Source organism: Falco cherrug, chromosome 5 (genome assembly GCF_023634085.1).
Source record: "Falco cherrug isolate bFalChe1 chromosome 5, bFalChe1.pri, whole genome shotgun sequence".
NCBI lineage: Eukaryota > Metazoa > Chordata > Aves > Falconiformes > Falconidae > Falco > Falco cherrug.
Genome location: NC_073701.1, coordinates 78877058 through 78898260, shown reverse-complemented (window position 1 = coordinate 78898260; position 21203 = coordinate 78877058). Strand labels below are relative to the sequence as shown.

Genomic DNA, 21203 nt, shown 5'->3' with positions numbered 1-21203 from the left:
GACAGTTAACTGCAGTGCAAAGGACTCTAAAAGAATTAATTGAAATTCTCTCACACCCATTTTTCAGAACTTTTAGAGAATGGATGGAGTTCCAGAACAGCAAGAAGGCAAAAATCCAATGCCTGTCTTAAAAAGGTGAAAGAAGAGGACTTAAGGCATGACAGTCTTGTCCAATTAGTTTCAGTTCCAGAAATATTCTTGAGAAAAACAAAACCTAAAAGATTTTTTTCTTTTTTACAACAAGAAAATACATACTTAACAATATAGTTTTGTCATGAGCAAAACCTAGCAAGCCAATAAAATTTCTCCATCCACAGAAAAATAGTTTTTGAATGGGAAAGAAGCAGTGGGTGACATATAAAAAGAAGTTAATGACTCTTAATAAAAAGCTAAGGAAACAAATACTAATTTAAAATACTTTAAGGAAAAAAAAAATGTTTTCAAAAATTTGATGTAGAGACTAGTAATAAAGAAAGGATATTATGAATGAGGCTCAGCAGGGGACCATCCTGGTTTGGTGAACTGGGTATTTTTCTTTCATTACTTGGACAGTGAAGTGGTCATCCATATCGAAATAGTAATTTTAAAAATCTCAGATGACAGTAAATTTGAGAGAAAGACAGGAAAAACATTGGTCCTTCCTCCATAGGTTTTACCAAAAGTAACAGGAAATTAAATTTAATTAAAGATGTGCACACATAAACATACATTTTAGTAGTTCTGAAGAATTCTTAATAACCATGAGTCAGTTCCGAAGCAGCTGAACTCACAATTACACCAACTTCAGTTTAGAATACATAATGATGTGATTGTATGGCATCAACACATTGCAACAATAGCTCAACCAGAGCACTGCACTTAGACCTATATTTTGAAGTATATCCCATTTTCTTCTTGTCTTCCTCTACCAGATTCTTTTCAAATCTGCATTAAACGATATGTAACAGAGAGCCACAGCCATAGCCTGGAAGATGTCAGATACTCAGTTCTGACCATCCCATCCTTTGAACGCTCTGTCCTACCAGTTCTTGGTGATTCTTGGTCGTAACTGCTGGGACGCAGCGAGCCAGCACTATCACCAGTATTAAATAACTGACAGCGTATTTCAGCTTGCTGGGATGTTATCAGTCAACTTTCTGGGGGCATGTGGCCACGTGGAAGACACTGCACTCATCCCCCTTAGGTAGCTGAATACAGGCTGGATGTTGCCTGCCCAGACATGAAGGCTTCAGGTTACCTTCACCCCCAACTCTTGTTCCTGTAGATGCCACTCCTCTTCTTCAACTGGCAAGCTGATTTTTTTGTGTAGGCAGCACGATCAGTGAGGAGCTGTTATCACGGGGCACAGCAACTCATGGATCTTGTGTTGCACAGACATTTTGGCCAGTACATCACCACGGAAGAGCAGGGCTCCTCTGCTGACGTTCTCCCTGCCAGAATGTAGTATCTGTGCCATAGGACCATCCCAGAGATAACTTAATGTTTTTCCCCATGGGATCACCAGACACAGCCCAGATGGCTGTTGTGGGTGCTGGGCCAAAGCAGCCTGCAGGAGCAGACACAACTGCCACAATTGTGCTATAGGAACCCAGCAATATCAATGCTTTATTAGAGGCCCATGAGAAAAATATGAGTTTGGACTGATGAGCTGATGCCTATTTATTTGAGGCAGCATAGAATACATTGATTAAATGGTGACAATTTGCTTTTTATGCACTGAGAAACTTTATGGGTTTGGTTAATATAATAGCAAATAGAAAATACACTTTTAGGAATATACCTACAATTACGGAAGCACAGACACTTCAAAAACATTCTACGCATATACACTTCAGTGAAGAATTTAGGCGAGGTATCTCAGAATACAAGAGTAAATACATAAATTGATAGAATTTTGAAAAAGCAAGCTATTGAGACCGAGACATATATTATTATTCCTTATCACTGATGTAAAATATCAGCAAAACATCGAAAAGAAATTAAATAGCTTCCTATTTTCTTGCATACTGAATTAAAGATGCACTTCACCTTCTAAGATGAATTGTTTCCGTGCATTTCCACGATCTGATTCTATCCTGATCTTGATCTTCCTTATCAGGCCATACAGAACAAGTAGAAGAAGAAAAAACCATTTCCCAATGCATTGGTTGTCAAGGTATTACAACCTACTGCTTCTGGATTTCATATCCAACTGTTTCCTATACACCCTCCGTTGTTCTATCTTTGATGCATAGGTAGTGTGGTCAAATTAATGCTGCTATTGAAACCTAGAATTTTGCATTTCTCAAATGCAGCCCAAATATTGCACCTACAGTTTTGGTGGGGTTTTTTTTTTGTTGTTTTGGGTGGGTTTTTTTTCCATTTAATTTCCTAGGTTCCTTTTAGGGCAAAAAAAGGAAAAAGTCCTTAAGGCAATATAAGCACTTAATCCAACTCAAATACTAAAGAGGACATAACCTTTTAAATCATCTTAAATATTTACGATGCCATAAGCTCTTAAACTTCCTGGAATACTTAGCCTTCCTTAAAACCTCACAGTACTCAAAGTCCCTAGAGCAACATAAGCACCTAAACTGCTTCAAATCCTTCCAAAGGACACAACCTTTAAACCAACGTTCAGGGTCTAATTTTTAGGAATATTTTTGTTTCTTCAGGCACAATTCTGCCTGGTTTTGCCCACAAATCAGGCAGCTATATAAGTACTATTCACATGCTTCCCTTGACACAATACTTTCATCTGATGGAAGACACATGCACGGAAATGATGTAGAGCACCCTGCTACCCTGGGAAAGTCAGCGCGGGTAACGGGAAGGATTCCCTCAGTCCTAAGCCCAGCCAGCATTCAACTTAACTGAAAGAAAAGTAACAGAAACACAAGAGAGTCACCAAAGCCTTCATAGCACCTTGTTCGGACCTTTAAGCAATGTCTCACAACGAATCAAGCCAAGTTCATAATATTTCACCATCAACTTGCAGTAACAAATCAAGAAATTACAAAATTGACATCTGCAACAGCAGCAAATGCGATCTCTGGGTGGAACCCAGCAGTAAGTATTAAGAATAGAGCCAGTGTAAAAGCCACATTTGAGAAGTGATCAGTTAACACGTACGCAACCAGACACTACTTCAGGACTTTCAATTCTTCAGGATGGTGTCAACCCTCATTCATCTTCTAACCTGATTTATCTTTTTAACAACTGTGTGGTGAACTTCAGTCACTCTGTTTCCTTCCTGCATAACCCTTTCAGATAGGTCTGGAGTGAGCAGAAAAACTATTCAGAGTAAAGTAGTCTTACACACACAAGCTTGAGAGGCAAAGGTCCTTCTCCTTCCAGAATTTCCTGGTTCAGGCTTTCAGTGTTTCCTACAGGCCAGGAAGGGAATTTTCCGTGTTCCAGTCTAAAGAGTATCTCATTTTTTTATTCCAAGAGTGAGTGCAGCATTAAGTGAAACATTAGTGCCACAGACGCTCTCAAGCAATGGGGAAAAATTACAAATGATTGGGCTATTTTAATTTTGAAATTCACGAAACACAGTAAATTGTAAGTCAGTCACGTTGCCTGTCCTTCGGAAGTAAATAAAGGTAAAGCTGTCCACCTTCAGAGCACACTTAAAAACTCATATTTGCCAGACTTCTGCATGACAAGCAGTCACTGAATATATGCATCTGCAATTTTTTTATAAATTATTTTACATAAACCATAAGCTATTTCAATAGAAGTGTTTTATTTATCAATGAATAAAATATTTGAAATACACAGCTCAATGTTAGAAAAAATTACTGTTATGTTGATGTTTCAACATGTTGAAAATCTGAACGTTTGGGAATGCTCCTACAGCTATATGGCAAAGGCTTAAGAGGTTCGAAGAGTCCGTGTTTATGGTGGGCCTGGTGAGCAATTACAACATTGTACAAAGCACTACAGAGTCCATTTTATCAATTTTTCCATTTTCTTTGTACCTTTACTGTCTTACCAATGAAATGCATCGATGTTCAAATATTTGATTACCTTACACTATAGTGGATGGTCTAATACTACTGGGATTAATGGGCATTTCATAACTATCTCCTTGTCATTCTAGTCTCACAACTGTTCTTTTTCTCTTTTTCCTTGGTCTATTTTATATATATTTACAAACTGCCAATTTCCTTACATCCCATGACACTCAGTTTCACCCATAAGCACAAAAAAAGGTGCAAAATTTTAAGCTATTTGAGTCAGTATGACTATTTTAAAAATAATGCAAATATACGTAGAATTTTAAATTATTAAACAGCAAGCTACAGTAGACACACATATTGGCTTTTGAGTAATTCCTGAACATAGAATTTGGATTTTTACCTTTGGCATTTCATCTTACTGTTTCACAGTACGCTACCCAAGTAGCTATCTACTGACTCAGTTTGAAGAGCACGGGAACGGGTAAGTCATTAACTCAGCGCCGTAAGTAGTGTCATGGAAACAGAGTATTGGCTGATGGGCCACAAGCGAAGACTTTGATAACTAAGAGCTCATAAATCATGGTGAAGTGTCCAGTGAAGAACTACAGATATCAGCGTAGAGCAATCTCATTTACAAACACTGACTAGGACAGAAAAACACTAGAAATTTGCACAAGATTAGAAACCTGGGCAGAAAGCAGAGAGACTCCGTTTAGAGAAGCAAACTAAATCTTCATCTTACAAGCAATGAGAACAGTAGTCCATACCACAAGTGATGTCCTGTCCAGTGAACTACCTCATCAATATTGCTGCCATCATCAACACTCTTCACTATGTGCCATACTAAATTCAGCACCATGTCCACATACTTCCATGTGCGCATGCACGCGTGTGTGTATGTACACACACCCACCCCCCACACACATAATTTGTTAGAATACTGAAGATGACAGAGATTTACAATGAAAAGGTACTCAACTTTCAGCTTTCAGTATTAGCTTCCTTTTTTTTTTTTTTCCTATTGATAAACAAGCACTAACTTCGCTATTGCTTCATTTATCATATAACCACAGAAAAGGGACTTGAAAAGGACAGCCCTCCACACAGGTCATCTAGTTCTCCTCTTTAACATATCTTTTTAAAGCTTCCCTTAGAAAAGTGAACAGAGAAGGTGAGATCAAAAATTCAAAACGTCACCCTTTAAATGACATTTTAAATGGAAATAGTCTAGATAAAAACAACTCCTGCTTCAATACAGTTTTAAATATACAAAATAAAAATAGTCCACTGTCATGTAAGTACATGTGAATATCTGAAAACATTTTTTAGTTCCAGAAGAGACCTCTACAGTTACAGATTCTAATCCACTATCTGAGCAGAAAGTGAAAATATTACATTACTCACAGATAAGAAAGGGTTTGGTTGTTTTGGGTTTTTTTTACAGGGCTATTTTTCTGACAAGGATCCCTGTGGCCTTATTTAACTGAGAAAATTAGTCTACTTTAGGAAATAGTGGAGCCAAACCAGAATGGCCTTGTACAGCAGGACAGCTGATGCCGAGCACTTTATACCCACACGACGTGCTTCAAGACACTATTTTGTACTACTGCATACTTTTTGATCCATTTCTGGAGTGCTTGCCCTTGTCCAGCTTTATAGTCAGGAGTGTTCTGAGGCAAGCTGGTTTATCCTGATACTTCGGAAGTGCAATCCTGATCTGAAGTTAAATACTTACAGAGCTGCTACCAAAGCATCTTAATACTAAGATGGTAACCATTTTCTAGTCTAGGTATAAGACCACATCATTTTAGTTTTGTACAGAAGTTTTTAAATATTTCTTTTGCTGTGGCAATTTACATCTTTTGTCTCTTCAGACAACTATTTCCAGCCATATGCAGAGACTCAGCTTAACAAGCCAACTCCAGTATGGGAGCAACTCATTTCCAGACAATGAAGAGCTTTGGAATTTAGCTGTAAGGCTTCAAACCAAATTTCTCCAAAGACACAGGAGGTCTCAACTTCAAATTACCCAAAGGCTTCTTTTTCATCATGAATTTTAGAGGACTTTACAATAATGTATGCACGTTAGGGGATTTAGAACGATACACTTCAACATGCATGCACTAAATTATTGCAAAATCAATTAAAATGCATCTAGAAAAACTTGATCACAGTCACTGATTTTTGCAGCTGAAAAAAACAGAAGTACATCTTTTACTAACATATGGCTGGGGATTGCTCACTTGAGACTGCACAGTTTCAGACAGTTCATCTGGAGCCCATCTCCCCCATGTTCCACATTTTCATCAGAAACAAGAACTGAGAGATAATGACCTCTTGGGGGAAGGTTGATGACCTTGATTCTGCTCTCAATAACTGTCTCAGAAATCATTTATCGTATCTTGCAAAAATACAGGTATAAGTTGCACCGAGAATCAAAGTACCATTTAACTGCTCCACTGAAGAGCTTTCTCCCTAAAAGACCTGATGACAGATCATTTTTTCCCCTGAGTAAAGACACCAGCTAAAACTGCGATTCTTTCTCTGTCAGAGTAAAATTAGGGGAAGGAGGTGGAGAGAAAGGGGATCACATTTTAGTTTTATTCCACTGATGCTGCTGCCTGTCACTAAGAGATGAAGGGCTGAAATCCCATCAGTCTGGATTTACAGATCTGAGGATGAAGAATTAGTATTTTTGTGTTTTTGCAGAAAACTCCTTGATGTATAGCTCCATTATTGAATGTGAACAGCCGCAGTTTAAATTTCAAATGAGGTTCTATTAGCATAACCCATACTTTGTTTCTATTTAAAAATATGATTTTAGCCAAAATTGTGTCAGTTGAGAACCTACACGTTTTCATTTGTTGCTACAGATAAAGGAGAGAAGCAGTTTTACATTTCACTGCTGCAAAATATGAGGTCTAGAATAGCACAAACATTAAAGAATACCTCTAAGATACTACTGCTATCTCCTTCAACCAAAGGGACAAGAGGTGAGTGAACGGTCCATAGCAATGGTGCAGGAAAGGCCTTACACAGGCAGCAGTGCTGGTGGGGCAAACCCCAGTGTCGTTTACAGCTGTCTTTCCAAACCAATTTTCTAAAGAAGATTATTTAAAGACCCTTAAATTGCATTGTGGAGTAACTGTTTAATTAGCTTTGGTTTCCATCATGGATGTTTTTATCAAAATACGCTACACAACAGATGGTTTCTGCTCTTACTCTTTGCAACTACAGTGTTTGTGCAACTACTGTCTTGCCCTTGAAAAGCTGTTTGTGTTTAATGTATCTCATACCGATGGTGTTAACACATATAAATATGCTGGTTTTCTGACATATACATGTACAGTATATCAGAACTCATGAAATTGTTACTCTACATGGCCAGGTTCCAACTGTACTGTGTTTGCATAGTGTTATCTGCTGTAATATTACAGAGCGCTTCAAACTGTACAACAGCCAGGTGACAACAGTATTCATTCCAGGTATCTGAAGTTAACCCTTTTCATGCAAAGCAGTCAAAAACCTCATCTTCACTGTGGAGCACAGTCAAGATCCAGGCACGATCCCCACACAGCTTAGGGGACGAGGGCACGCACGTAACTCAATGGCAGAACCCAGAGACCCAGCAGCCCAAGCCGACCACCACTGCAAGCAGCCAGACCTTTTGGGACTGTTTTGGGGTTGGGATGGTTGTGCTGGACTTACTGTTTCCCTGTAGCAAGTCAATCCATTTCTGTATGCCTTGGCATCTCCATGTTGAAAGTATTCATCAGGATATGTATGACTGAAGCTTCCTGAATTACCTGTGTGCAGCAAAGGCATGGTGACCAACACAGAGCAAAAATGGTATGGTATTTCTGCAGTCAGCCCACCTGATGATTTAAGTACTCTCAGCAGGGTTCCACAGGGGGTTAGGGTTAGAGTGATACTTAATTCAATAATGTTTTCTATAAAGTTCTTTGAAATCCTCAGATGAAATGCAGTGTATTATTACTATTATCATATATGTCATGACTTGTGCCCCAAATGATCTCACCATACTTTGTTAACTGTACACAAGAATCCCTTCGTTACCATTCAAGTGCTTCTACCTCTGAAACATAACACTGTAGCTGTTTACCAACAGACAGCAACCCTATAAAAACTTTTACTGATCTTATATGAAGAATACTGTGTTCCATTACAAATGCATGTTTCATACCATTTCCAGTTCCTGAACAGCTCAATGCCAGGGCACCGCAACTTCATGCAGGAGGACACCAGAGTCTGTGAAATCATCATTTCAGAGAAGGGCATCTGCTTAGCTGGCATCTTTATTGAGTCTATCACACATCTCTCACTCCCTTATACCACAGGAAAGATAACTCATACCAAACTAATATGGCTGCATCTCTCACAAAGTAAAAAAATTAAGAAAATTGGCAGAATGGGCATAAGGTCCAATTAATCGATGCTGTCAACCAAGTATTCAGGAATCTAACCATCCAAAATCCACTAGAGATGAGAGCTTATATAGGCTGAAGAAATGAAGACATGCTGTTAAAAACTTTTCCTTCTTCTCTTGCCTGCTTTGCAACTTGAGAAAAGATGCATAGCACACAGGTAGTTTTTAAAAAAACTATCAATACATATTTATACTTCCTAAAAATGCCTGCAACAAACAAAACATCTTTCCCTTTCCCCCTATCTGAAACTCCACGTTGTCTTTAAATTTTGAATCCACCAACCGTGCGATGGGAACTTGATTCGCTACCTACAACAGAATGGGACTGGCCACGTGGAAATTCCTATTATTAAGAAAAACCTCCTGATTTAGCTGCCCATGTTATGGGCAATTTTTGCTCTGTTAATTTTGATGTAGTCAATAATGACTTTCTTTACTGGATGTTCTTCAGGTTTCTATACTCAGATTCACTCAGTGGACCCTGATATTCTCAGGCTGTTGGATATACTCAGTTTGACATCTCTAAGAGGGTCAGGACAAAATGTCAATCATAAAACAAAATTTATAGTTTGATACAAATATACACAGTTCTTCACTACTCAAACATCCTCTGTTTAGTGGCACCTTGGCTGAACCACCCTTTTCATTTTCTCAAAACTAGGGTTCTTTTGGTGGATTTTTGTGATAATGCATAAAATGCCATTCAAAACTAAATATTCTTAAAAGTAGCAGAAGGATAGGAATATTACAAATTCAACTCAAAGTCAGACAATTGTGAAAAAAAAAATCAAGCCTGTAAAACTTATATCAACCACATAAAGAGCCAGATTGTCAGCTTCAGTGAAGTTCTGCGTATTTAGCAGTGAGAATCTTGGCCAGCGAGTACTGATATGACAGCATTTCTAAGGGAAATATTTTGTTCATGTTTATAGTACAAGGCTTACTGATACTGAGACACAAACACTGGTGAATGCTATTTTGTGCAAATATTATATATATATATATATACATATATATATGTAAAGAGAAAATACCTTAAAATTATTTTATTAACATGCGATTGCCTACCTTCTCTAAGCACTTTCCTTAGGCTATTATGCAAGTACTCTTAAAAAAAACACAAATCACTTCCTCAGGTCAAATGTAGATTTAGATTCCAGGAGTCAGGTATTCTCTGTAGTTTTATGCTATTATACATGCAGTTTGCGACTATGCAACACTTAACTCACCACATCTTAAATAACAATGAAAAGATGGAGACAAAATGAAAGATACATCCCAGCTGCAAAAAGTAATGTTCAAAACAAAATTAAAACAGAAGGAAAATTTGATAAACCCCAATGAGGTTAATCAATCAGCTCTAAGTGGAAGTACAGAAATAGTTTACCATAACGAACATGTGCATTTCTTCTACAATAGGACAAGTACAATATTGAGACCATCTCTGAAGTATATTCTACTGTTGTCCATTGTTTCATCACAGTGATGTTAAAAACACAAATGGAGTAAGTCTAGCCATCCAAGTTAGCAATTCAAATACATAGCAATTAGCCACAAAAAGACATCTAATAATAAGTTACACTACAAGTTCTGTGTCATACACCTGTTTTTTAACTAAAAGCAAACAGAAAAACCTTATGTTCCTTTTCATGTCTTTTAGACCTGTTCAACTACTTGATGGCAAGGAAGTGCTCCCCACATACAGCCCTTGCCTGGCAATACTGGAACCGAAGAAGGTGGTATGTTATCATCCTATGTTAGGTGACGTAGTTGCCATTACTCAAATATATGCAGCAGTTGATAGTACTAAAGAAATCTACGATACTTCAATACAAGTAGAAAGAAGCATTTCATCATAATCTCATCTAATAGAACACATTACCAATATTAGTTGATAGTAATCTTTTTCAAATTGGAAAGTAATCCAATTGCTTGCTTTTAAAAATTAGCTAAAAATGCATTTTCGTCTGTTGTATTAGCAACAATATTGTCTATTATTGCAAGCCATACTAAAGCAACTATGCTAGAATCTCATGATACATCCCTTTTGCTATCTTACTAGAAATTAGTAATGACATAAGAGTTGAAACATTTGTATTTCTCAAGCCACAGAAAAAATACAATAAAAAACCCCTCAAAATCTATTGACATTTCATAGGTAATACTAAAATGGCATTTGAAGAGTAATTTTTTAATGGTTACATACAATGGCTAAGCAAAATGGAAAATGTCCTTTTAATAAGCTCATAAGTATCAGCATAACCACAAAGAAATAATTTTTCAAAGAATTTTATTTACTCATGGGAAAGCAATATTTTGGCAATGTCAGTGGTAAAAATCCTGCCTCTTAAGTCTCACATAAAGTCACATGAGATGGAATTTATCTGCCTCAACATTTAACAGAAAAGTTAGATGTCTAAATTTGTGCTGGTCACCTTAGGCTTCTTTTATTGTCAGTCACAAGAAGCAGGCATCTCCAAAGGATGATTCCTCTCAAGACAGACATAAAAGGAGGCTCTGGGAATCCTCCCCTGGAAGCCTCCATCTCTCTTCACTGACTAAAGACGTCTAAAGTGACCAGCTCAGATTTACACCACCTATGTTTTACATGGCTAATGTCAGGAGAAATTAATCCCACTCTTGACATTCTTCTCAAAAAGTACATTGGAAAAGTAAGCGTCAGATGCAGAAAAAGAGAATTCTCAAGTAGCATAAAAATCAAAATAGACTGTCCCAGAAAAATTAAAAAAACAAGACCCTTTTGTGAAAATAACAGGGGATCTGTGCATGCCATACAGTGTTTGATCTCCAAGCCAGGACAGACTCAATCATTTCTAGGAGCTTAAGAATATACAGAGAATATTTTCAGAATATGCTGACAAAGTAATATGCCTCTTCTGATTATGAGTAAGCAGCAATTTTCAAAAGCTTTGTAATTCACTGCAATAAGGATAGACGTTCAGAGGCATGGCAAAAGACCCCATTAAAGCTTCACTTTCAAATTTCAAGTCCTTGCTCAAAAGCGAATCAGAGAGTTCCTAGACCTTTTTTTAGAACATCTGGGGTTTTTTTCCATTTTCAGAAATGATACACCCATCTCACGGAAGCTTTTGCAAAGGCATGCAGCCTACAGCAAAACTGTGGACAGAAAATGTCTGCCAAACTAATAAAAGTTTGAAAATCAAGAAAACTGTCATTTGTGAAGAGAGAGTTCCTTTTTCCTAAGTATTTCAAAATACAAGGAAGCCCCTGATTCACACATTTGTAGAAGATGAAAGACTATATTGTTAAGTCTCACTGTAAATTTGCCCAGTTTTTACATGTTTACATTGGCATCCACTTGAATTATGGACCGTCCCAGAATGGCCATTTGCAAGTACCTGAAAACAGAGCTTATAATGAAATTGCTAGGCTGCTTCATAGGTCTCATTGACCTTTGACAAGACTTCAGGAAGACAGCTCTTTCTACAGTGGATTAATGGATCTCTTCTCCAAGGCTTTGTCCCTAGTTTTGTCTTTTTTTTTTTTTTTTTTTTCCCAAACAGGAAACAATACTAAAAATGTACCTTCCTTTCCATGGATCAAGTGAAAAAGATACTCGTTTTAAACATCTAAAACCCCCATCATGTGACTGTCCACATCACGTGAATTATGGTGTTAATTCATAGCTAAAAAATATTTTCACAGACTTCAATGTGATTTTCATAATTATATTCACAAGACTTTAAATATAATTTAACACATTTTAGAAAGCTCACAACTTCTGCCATCTCTCATCTTTAGCCAAAACTTAACTAAAAGCCTAAACTGAACAGCGAAATACATCAAAATAGGAAAAATTAAATTAATTAAAAAATTGAAATATAAAATAAAATAGCAGAATCTTGTCTGATTTTGCTTACCTATAAATATGCCCAGTATCATAGAACAGCTGAGGTTGGAAGGGACCTCAGGACAACATCTAGTCTAAACCCCTGCTCAAGCAGGGTTAGATGCAGCAGGCTGCTCGTCACTGTGTCCCGTTGGGTTCTGAGTATCTCCATGGATGGAGACTCTACAGCCTCTCTGGGCAATCTGATCCAGTGTTTGACCATCCCCATGGGAAAGAAGTTTTTTATATTCTGTTTAAATAGAATTTTCTGTATTCATTTTGTACCCATTGCTTCTTACTCTGTCACTGGGCACCAAGGAGAAAAGTCTGGCTCAATCTTCTTTACACCCTCCCATCAGGTATTTAATGTGAGAATGAAATGATATTCAGTATTCTACTGCTCAGGAGAGGCAAAGATCTTGTGACTAAATTAGTCCAACTGCTAATCATATGATATCACCCAACCCACACATGATGCTTGGTGCTATACAAAATCAGGCTAGCATTTTTAAGATTCAGAAATTACGTATGTATATATGAATTATACAGTACCATGCCAACACTATAAATTACTATAAGACACCTGCTTACTTGCTAGCCATTTGTGACCATTTGCTGGTTTTAGAGATTTGAATTTTAATTTATAAATGATATAAAGGACCCTGCACTACCACAGGGTGAAATGCACAACAAAACAATAGTCCCCACATTAGATAATAAGTAAGGGTACCTCACTCAAGTTTTTCCACTTTTATAAATGGCAGAGCACCAAAAATATCTACAAGGTCTGAGACTATAGCTCATCAAGGAATTTAAGCTGCAGAAACCAGCACAGCTGCCAAAAGAAGCTATCGTGCACTCCCCCATACTTTAGGCTGCAAATTCCCACCCCTAACACCCTTTGTACCAGTCGCAGCCCTCCAACAGCCATATGGGAGAAGACTGGGATAAACCCAGGTGAAAACAAAACTATACAAACAATTGGTTATTTTCAGCCAGATCCATTCTCCAAATTTATGAACAGCTACACATGCTGAGGGAGAAAAATATAGGGAGGGGAAAAGCAGCTGGCGCTACTTCTTACACAGACATGCCAGCTGAAAGGGTTGACAACACTTAGGTTAAAGCTAAGTGGTCAATGGAGAGGCATGAGCTACACTTTTATTATTATTCTTAATTTTTACCTGATATTTTTTATATATATATACACACACACATATAGATACACATACATATATATATACATACATACATGCATAATAATTATTAAAATTACAATGCATAATACTGAATTCCCTAGCCGTTACTTTTAGGATGAGCTGGAGATGCCTCTGGAGATGCCTGCTTCTCTCCTGAGGCCCAACCTAGGATGACTAACAGAGATTCAGCTGCTTAGTTTCTATGTATCTAAATTAACTCAGATCTGGATGAGTTGAAAACATCTGAAAAACAGGTATGTGACTATTACAGCACTTCATTCCCATCTACAACTGCCAATTCCCATTTACAATTCCCAATAGCAATCGCTACTTGGAAAAAAATAAAAAGTAACATAGCTTACCATCACACAAACATAGGAGGAGTTTGTATTTTCTGTATGGTCCACAAATTTCTTCCTAAACTTATTCTACATCTACAAGCAACACGTTTCAGTGATGTGGCACTGTGTTCCTCCCACAGAGCACGTAAAGCCACAGCAGAAACAGCCACAGCCCCAGGTTGGTTATAAATCACTTACATTTCTTCGGAGTCACTTGGTCACCCTGCTGTGCTGTCGGAAGGGATGGTCTTTTCCTTTTTGCTCAAACTGATCCTCCTTCCAGAAGTGTCTGTCACCTCTACTACAGATCAGGACAAAAGGTCCTTAACTTTCACTTGAAATTATCTAAGGGTAAGAAGGGAAAGGAAAACAGTCAATGCAAGCATCCATATAGGTTTTTTATACCGAGGTATTATAATCACCTCTTTGAAACACACTTCAGGGCTGTTCTTACGCACATATACTGCACACCTTGGAAGAAATCCTACACATTTTACACCTTTCTTTCTTTCTTTCTTTGTATGAAACATGTCAAGTAGTCACTACTCCTAAATCAGTCATCTACTCCACTCCCAAGATTAATAATAAAAAGATTGTATTACTTTAAAAAGCGTAAGCGTACAAATAAAAAGATAATTTCCTATCATTGACTATTTATTTTGCACCACAAAGAAATCTTGAATACTTTTGGCAGGGTTCCAGTAGGCAATCACAATCTGCTGAACACAGGTTCACTGGAAACTGTCCTGGCTACCCATTATTGATAAATATTCTGATCTGAATCTTCTATTAACCAAAACAGCTCTCTATTGCACCACATCTTACTGCTCAGAAAGTGAGACCTGGGGGTTATGATGGATAGCCCCATGAAAATTTAAAACTTACCATTCTATCAGAGTCAAAACCATAAACTGAATGTTTAAAATTACTAGGAAAGGAATAAAGAACAAAGCATAACACATCATTTGCCACCATATTAGTCCCCATCTTGAAAAGTATCCTCTGCTTTGGTGTCCAGCACAGAACACAACTCAACAGAATTAATCTGCAAAAAGGTTCAGAGAAGAAAATGTACATGATCAAAGGATTAGAATGATTTCCATATGAGGAACACTTCAGTACGCCACAACTATGCAGACAAAAAGAAGCAACTTAAGGGAGGGCATGACAGAAGACTACAAAACCCTGAAGAAGATGGACAGATTGCTCAGACGTCATCTGTTTCCTATCCCTTGAACTCAGGAGCTGCCTAGTAAAACTCAAGGTCAAAAGAAAAAGCAGGAGTTTCTTCTCCACAAAATGGGTACACATAACTGTGGACTCCTTCCCAACGATGCTGTTGATGGAAGGAGTTTCCATGAGTCAAAAGGGAGAGTGGAGGCACCCTCAGAAGGGAGCCTTCACTGGAGACAGAGGTGAACTATTGGCCCGAACCAGGATGACCAGTCCTACCTTGTTGTATATTAATCTACGCTAGTGCTAATTCATCAAATTCTTATATCCATTTACACCAATATATTAACCGCACGAGAACCAGAATGACTGCATTAGGTACACAGGGAGTCCAGTCTTACTTGCATTTGAAGTATAGGCTATATCCTTTTGAACTGCAAAGTGAATTCCCGTGGTTCTCTGGACGTTACTACATGCTTAAGAAATCTGACTGTCTTTTCCAAAATAGCGTCACCACAGGACAAAAAAAGATAATCAAATGAGGTAGCAAAGTCTTACTGTAAAGCAGCAGTAGCCTTCCTCTCCCCGGTCCACAGTCCCAAAGCAGTCAGGGCAGAAGGCTACAAAGCAGCGTTCTGCTTCTCAAGTTCTTTACTGGTCTCATGTGTTTGAGTCTGTAACTTCATCCATGTGTTCCAACTCAGTTCAGCACTTATATAAATGCAGGTCAGCATCTCCATGTCCCAAATTTCATCTCAAAGTAAACCTTAAAAATCATAACACTCTCTATTCCAATATCTTCTCTTTTGCTTTAATCTCTAGGATACAGCAGTGTTTCTGATTTATTTTGGGTAAGTTTAGATCAATTAAAATTCCTTCAGGGAAGCCTTCTGAACCAGCAGAAAGTGAATGACTGTCATCAGGAACAAACACTTTTTGCTGTCATGGACTGGCATGTCACTTTTCAGCAAAAACTATGTTAATTAATTCCATCCACACCTAGCAGGTGTACCAAAGGAATATAGCCAGTCCTTTTTGCTGTCTTGCTAGACACAGATCTTTGTGTCTGTGAACTGAGTATCCCTATATGGAGACTTATGCATTGGCACATTATACGAAGAGCAGCCTGTACTAGCACAAAAAAAACATAACAGGACAAAAATAACTTTGTTCAGACATCAGTATGCACCAAAATCCCTTTTGCAAGATGCACAAATTAATACCCTAATGTTTCCCCCCCAAAATCAGAAATTTTCCACTACATCTACGCACAGACCTATTAATTAACATTCTTTTTAGACTCGATGGTGAGGAATTTGAATTACTGATACTTTTTTTGGTCAGCTCGATATATCGGATCAAAGTATATTTACTGTTCTATCTATTCCCCCTCATCACTTCTACACTCCGCAAAAGAAGAGGCTGCTATGATGTTTGCTGCTCTGTTTGCTTCTGCAGCTCAAATGGCTACACTGAGGATGAAAGAAAATTCACTGTACAGCATGCTAATGATCAAAGAGCCGTGTCCTACTGGCCTATAGCAACATTCTGGGCCACGGCTCCCTTTGACCATTTGTCCAACTTCTCTGTTTAGAATGTAAAATCTTAGGGGTAGGAATATAACCCATTCAGCTCAAAAGGAATCCAAGTTCTGTTTGATATCCCGCACGTCACTGTGATACTGACTATAAATAAGAGCAAGCTGTAGCAAACAAGAACTGAATGTCTTAGAATTTGTCTATGAGCAAAGACAAGCTTCTCACAAAATTGCAAAATTCAGAGACTGGACTCCAAGTATACTACAGCAGGTAAAATACTACTGCAGGATAAACTCTTTACAAACAATTTGATACTAGTAATAACAACAGTTCAGAATTAACATTGCCACTACTTCGATGCTGAGCAAGGACACCACAAGAACAGGTATTAGAGGACAGCTACCTACTGGCTGCCAAATAAAAAGCGGTGAATGTCACTCTTGCCACACGCGGCTTCAAGTTACGATTTAAAACTTCACAAAATCTTCCCATGAATGTGATCTTGGCGCTCTCACACAAGTGCACATGAAGGGGGAAAGGTTGATACACAATCACCTCAGCTAAAAGCACTGGGAATCAACTCACCCCCAAAACTGTGTAAACTAAGAATGCTTTCTTTTCAGCCACCTGTCATATATTCCCATCCAAAGGTTAAACGAGCGTTCATGCCTGCTTTAAAAATTAATTCCAAATATTCCAGAATTCAATTATACCCCTGATGGAAATCCACTCATATCAAAGATGTATGAAGAAATTTTTACATGAAGAATTCCTTAGCTTACGGTTTTTATTTCTGAAACAGCACACTGATACAAGTAACCTATAAAATTAAAGACACAAACATATTCCAGAGTACACATATACTAATATGGGCTATTAATAGCTATGCCTGTGTGCAAGCTCCCACCATTTCCATAAGTTACCTAAGACACAAAGTAAAAACTACACATTGTAACATGATCTTATTTACATTAGTGTTATGGGAATTTTTTTGGCAATTCATAAAGCCACAGCTGCATTACAAAGACATCCCAAATAAGCATTAATAAAATAATTTATCTCATGGTTGCCACTTATTTTTAGAATATATTACAGAAGAATGCATTAGAGAAAAAGTATTTGAGGAGGACTACACAAGCAAGTTTCTCAATTGTTTTAGGATTATACATCTTATTTACCAAAAACGGAAGAGCTCAGGTCCCTGACTAAATATGCTATAAATTCCGTTTCTGTACGCAAGTATCCTATTAATTTTACTTTCAATACCTATAGCCAATTGGGTGAAACTAAGTAGAAGACTAGAACAGGATTTGGCCTGAAATCACCACCTATAAACAATCAAGGACCGGATTGGAGTTTTGGTTCAAGATTGAGTAATATTTACTCTCGTATGTAACTGTACAGTCAGTCTAATGTAGCATTACAATCATGTGTCTTTAGTTCTGTGTTTACCAGAAAGCCTTTACCCAGAAATCTTACCTCACAAAAACAATCACTGCTTGGCTAGTAAATGCTGAAACTTCTGTTATGGAAGAGACATTAAAATAGGGCAACAAAAGACACAAATATACTTGTGCAAAAATCCCTCCCAGCTGATCCCTGGTATCATTGTCCTAATCTGAAGACAACACAACGAGTAAACAAGGGATCAATGATGATGCAAATAATTAAAATGTTATCCTGCAAACCACTCTGAATGTTGTTAAACTGAATTAAGCTGTTTGGTTTGTCTGCAATTTAAGGAAGTTTATTATGCTATAATCAAAAAGTCAGTATTTCAGAAAACAGCAGAGCTGGCACTACTTCCCTTCTCCTACATTAAAAAAAAAAAAAAAAAAAAAAAAAAAAAAAAAAAAAAAAAGAGAGAGAAAGGCAAGACAAATTATCTATCCACAGATAAAACAGTCTTTCTACTACTAGAACCCATGTATTGGTGCCATTAAGATAACTGATGACCTTCCCTATACTTTGATATAAATCTCCTGCAGGGCCTGAAAACACCTGCTAAAATTTGTAATATTTTCAAATCTAGTCCTCTCGTCACCTGTGTGCTGAACTCTTTTGGATCAACTCATTAAATGTTAGAGAAATACTCCTTATTTCTCTTGCAATTTATTCAATTTTTTAAAGAAAAAAAAAACCCACCAAAAAACAAACGAACCACCAACATATTGACCAGAAACACAAATTTAAAGAGGACAGACCGGCATAAAACCAAAGGTAAGATCCATCTTTGAATAATCCCTTGCACAGCTAGCTGTCTGCTATCCAAAGTAAATGCCATGTACGAGAGAGATGATAGAAGACAGGCTAACTAGCAATCTAGAAAAAATAAAAGTAAAAATCTATCCGGCAATCTGCCAACAAAGATATACTGCTGGATTTGGGTCAATCACATGGAATGGTTGGTAAGTTGTTATCAGACCAACACACAAGCTCGGGGAGGTTAAACAGGTAGTGGTATGCTGGCATAGCACTTCTTGCAGCAAGTATGCCTGGGAATATTTTTCTCCAGCAATCCCCAGCGGGAAGAGTGCCGTCGCCTTTCTCCGATATTCCTCCCAGCTCCGTCTGCCCTTCTCTTTCCAACACGAGATGGCCGTTCAACATAGGGACACACAGCAGGATCTGAAGATACAAGCGCTGTGTTGGTTCAGTATGATTCCGGACATGCAGCATCACACACAATTCAGTCAGGGCTCTGCAATTGACACCAGCACTGACGTGACAATAGCAAGAATTTCAGATTATTTTTTTTAATCCACCTCATTTCTAAATGCTTTTGATCCCTGTCCCCTGAGAGATCACTCATTAACACACCTCACAGAGCTGCAGCGCTCCTAGATGGGGGAGGGGGTGGGGTGGGGTGGGGTGGGAGGGAGTGCAAAAGGCTCCTGTAGAGGGAAAGATGTGAGGAATTCCGTAAAACTTTATTCAGTTTTTCATTTTTTTCTTGCCCCCTCAAATTCTCCTTTTCCTCTGTCACCCACTCTCCCTTTTGCTGAAAATGCTGTCTCCTCCTGCAGCCCTGGGAGGAACACATCATGCGTGTGGAGCCAGAGGGACAGAGGCAGGAGAGGCGAGCACTCGGTGACAGCCGGGATGCCTCCTTGTCACCCTAGGCAATGCCGGGACACGGGAAGGGCTTAGACAGGACGGAGAGAGGGTCAGCAATGCTGAAGCCAAAGGTACAAGGGCAGGAAGTCTGAAAAACAGACTCTGATAGACAAAACCGTGGAGACCGTGCCAGGCTAGACAGTAGGAGCATATGCTTATTTGAGGGAATGATTTAAATTGTTATAAAAAAGAAGGAAGACCTAATCTAAAAATGTGAACACCACTGTGCCTGAAGGGATCTTGTGGAGCGACCTGTTTGCTCCTGGGAGTTGTAAGCAGGACGATATCCTTGAGACATCTTCAAATCCAAAATGTCCCTTCTGAACTTTGGCAGACTGGGATGGAATTAAATGTTCAGCTAGGCTGTGGAGTTTTCTATGAGAGTTTGATTTATTTTATTGTCATCGTTATATGGGCTGGTATGTACTTATTTCGCAAAGCGATGCAAGACACCTTTTTGAGTAACTGCTATTTGTGCTCTTTGGTTCATTTCACACACACAGAGCATACAACGCCCTGGGGTGAAGGCAAGTTTTCCAGAGAGGCTGCAGTAGCACAATGACTTCAGCCTCTTTAAGCTGGGGCTGAAGCAGCCCTACCTTCCCTCATCTTTCTCCTCAGCTCCAGCTGTAGACTCCCATTCTTTCCTTGTGCTGGCTTGGACATTTGTGCAACTGCAAGGTGAGACAGATCAGGGAGTTCAGTTATTTGAAAACAGTCTTGCAAAACAAGTGATCTTCTTTTGGCCAAACTGGGACATCCCTGCCAGGGCAAGAGAGGAGTGCGAAGATCTGGCCAGGATAAAGGTGGGACCACCTAATCGTAACGCAGCTTGGCTTGCACTGATGAGGAAGCTCATCTTGTGCGTCTTGGTGTGTAGAATGATGAACACTTCTTCCAGCGGCAGAGGCAGCTACAGCACCACTTGCCCCTTCTTCCCAGCACTGGACACTGAGATGTGCCAAGGCAACTGTGCATGGAGCTACATGGTCAGCCATGCCAGGGAACTACATTAAAAGTAACGTGACAAAATAAAAGCTGTTTTCAACCTTACAGAGTCCAACTTGCAAACCCACAAACCACTGTATGAGCATCTTTAGAGGCATGGCAATGAGGAGAAGGAACCAAAAGATGCTTAAGCTAGTGCTACTGAAGAAGCATTCCTCGCCCCATGATGTCATTAGCGTACGGACTCCAGCAGTCAAAAAGCTATCGGCTATCGCCGCAGCCATCATCCCCAGCTGCCTTCCCCTCTGTTCCTCTCCAGCCCAGGAAGACATGCTACAAAGAAGTGCAAAGACCCACCCTACACATGAGATGGAAGCGCAGACCTCGGGGCACAGGTGTGGGCTCTGCCACAAGGACAGGCTGCAGAAGGGCAGCAAGGGCTGCAGCATTAGAACGCAGCAGCTGCCGGTTTCGATTTACACGTCTGAGGGAAATGGGCCCCATTATTAGAGTGTGTGTACACCAGTCTCGTGTACTTCACCAGATTAGTGTTATATCTGTACAAAGGTATGTGCATGGTTGTGATCGATTCTCTGAATAGCCCATTGTCAGTATTTATATTATA

At 38.8% G+C, this 21203-nt stretch overlaps 1 protein-coding gene across 7 annotated transcripts in view; it reads right to left on the bottom strand.

Moving 5' to 3' along the window:
* The window catches only part of FOXP2 (forkhead box P2), a 445023-nt gene that overhangs the window by 360939 nt on the left and 62881 nt on the right, over positions 1 to 21203 (bottom strand). For all 7 annotated transcript variants that reach the window (XM_055710829.1, XM_055710818.1, XM_055710824.1 and 4 more), the window contains exon 2: positions 14001 to 14147. The gene's annotated coding sequence lies outside the window, so the exon portion shown is untranslated. The remainder of the gene's footprint in view (positions 1 to 14000; positions 14148 to 21203) is intronic.